At 46.5% G+C, this 2,500-nt stretch overlaps 1 protein-coding gene across 6 annotated transcripts in view; it reads right to left on the reverse strand.

The window, feature by feature from the left end:
* Window positions 1-2,500, reverse strand: part of LOC143029713 (latrophilin Cirl-like) — a 1,085,987-nt gene that overhangs the window by 197,001 nt on the left and 886,486 nt on the right. The window lies entirely within an intron of this gene.

A 2,500-nucleotide genomic window follows, 5' to 3' on the forward strand; every position in this document is an offset into this window, starting at 1 on the left:
TAATGTTATCTCATTCTATTTCTTATTTGATCTTACTTCAATTGTTTATCTATTCTTTTGCTTTCGTTTATTATTTTTATTGTATTTTTGTCCGACCTTCTCGTAGACTGAAAAGACTTTTGGCAGTGTTTATTTACTCATTTATTTATTTATTTATTCATTCATTCGCTTATTTATTTCCCTAATCATAACATACGACTTCTAAGTTAATAATGACTATTAACAGATAACGACGACACTGAAGATAACGACACTAGCGATGGCAATGAAGAACAAGACGACTACGGCCGACCATGGCGATGACGACGAGTACGACAATGACGACATTGTCCCTTTTATGCCTCTGTCGTTACCGCGACCTTTCCGAGGGAGGAACAGGAGGAGGAAGAGGAGGAGACGGAGGAGGAGGAGGATCAGGATCAGGAGGAGGATAGGAGGAGGAATGAGGAAGGAAGAGGTGGGAGGAGAAGAGGAGAGTGCAGGAGAACGAGACGAGGACAGGAGGCGAAGACAAAGAAAAGAGGACGAATATGCGGGCCAGAATGAAGAAAAGGAAGAGGAGTGGGAAGATGAGAGAGGGAAGGAAGATGCGGAGGATGACGAAGAGGAAAAGGCCGGGGAGGAGGATGGGAGGAAAGAGAAGGAAGAGGAGAATAATAGGAGGAATAGAAGTAGGGAAAGGATAACAAGGAAGACAAGAAGGAAGACGAGGAGGAAAATGAATAGGAGAACGAGGATGAGGATGAGGAAAAAGAGGAGGAGGAGGAGGACAAAGAGGAGGAGGAGGAGGAGGAGGAGGGGAGGAGGGGGAGGAAGAGGAGGAGAGGTAGGAGCAGGAGTAGAAGGCGGAGGAATAGGAGGAGGAGGAGGAGGAGGAAGACGAGGAAAGAGGAGGTGGTTGCAAAGGAGAGAAAGATGGCAAGCAGGCCGGCAGAGCTGTCCAGAGGGGATTTCTAGAAAAGTTGCTAACAATATCACATTTCTGGCCCGAAGAACCTTTTCTCCTCCACCTCCCCCTCCACCCCCCTTTTATTTTCTCTATGTTCATTCCTCTCTGGTGCGTCTTCGACGACGACGACATCATCATCATCATCATCATCATCATCATCATCATCATCATCATCATCATCATCATCATCATCATCATCATCATCATCATCATCATCATCATCATCAGAAGAAGAAGAAGAAGAAGAAGAAGAAGAAGAAGAAGAAGAAGAAGAAGAAGAAGAAGAAGAAGAAGAAGAAGAAGAGATGAAGAAGAAGAAGAAGAAGAAGAAGAAGAAGAAGAAGAAGAAGAAGAAGAAGAAGAAGAAGAAGAAGAAGAAGAAGAAGAAGAAGAAGAAGAAGAAGAAGGAGAAGGAGGAGGAGGTTAGTCCACTGGGCTCTCTCCTCCACTCCCCCGTACCCACTGGACACCCCGTTCTCCCCCCCCCATCTCCCAATTGCGTCCCTCCACCTGTGCTAGCCTTAAATAAAGAGACAGTGTGATCCTGGGAGGAGGAATGAATAACGAGGGAGGAGAGGAGCAAGAGAATAAAAGGAAGGGAAGCAGAGGAGAAAGGGAAGGGACAAGGGGAAAGGGGAGGGGAGGTGAGGGGAGGGGAGGTCAGGCAAGAAGAAAGGAGAGGAAGAGATAGAAATAGAGGAGTGTGTGTGTGTGTGTGTGTGTGTGTGTGTGTGTGTGTGTGTGTGTGTGTGTGTGTGTGTGTGTGTGTGTGTGTGTGTGTGTGGGTGGGTGTGGGTGCGAGCACATATACTCAGCTATGGGAGGGAAGCAGGGGTAAAGAAAGGAATGAGGAAGAAAAGTAGGAAGTAGTGGGGATGGCAAATGAATTGGGAGGAGTATCCAAAAGGAATAGAGGGATAATCGTGAAGGGGAGAGGATGGAGGTGTGGGAGCAGGAGAGGAGGAGCTGAGAGGGGGAAGGTTGGGTGGGTGGGATGGGTGGGGGGTCGATATAGCACCATCAAAGCAAACGACACACTAGGTAATATTTCAACAATTTCTGCATCCGGACGAGCACGCCAATATATCCCTTGCGTCCGCACTACACAAGGGCCATTTCCCCTTGGGGGAACGGCCGGAACCCCACTCACTCGACGTATTTATGGTGGCAGCGGTGGGACACATCGTCCAGCCTATTAACCCCTTCAATACGGAAACTCTTTCCATGAATATTTCCTTCTGGGACAAAGAAGGGCGATTTTATGTAGCTTAAGTGCAAGAAATCCACCCCTATGGAGCCCTCGATAGATGAAGATATGTTTAGGACCACAGTTCTTCCTATCATGTACATACAATTCCTGTTATTAGCCTTAAAAAGTTATTAAAGTGCTCCATCGCGTTGAAGGGGGTAAAGATTGTTTATATGCCTCGTTTACAATGAGTTTTTTACACCAGCTCGTCCGTGACAATGGGGCTCTGAGCCAATCAGAGGCAAGCCAGCACGATAATGATAGACAATAAAATACGTTAAAAGAAAAAATGATTGTTGTTT

Source organism: Oratosquilla oratoria, chromosome 11 (assembly GCF_046742065.1).
Source record: "Oratosquilla oratoria isolate Oo_2021 chromosome 11, ASM4674206v1, whole genome shotgun sequence".
Classification (NCBI taxonomy): domain Eukaryota; kingdom Metazoa; phylum Arthropoda; class Malacostraca; order Stomatopoda; family Squillidae; genus Oratosquilla; species Oratosquilla oratoria.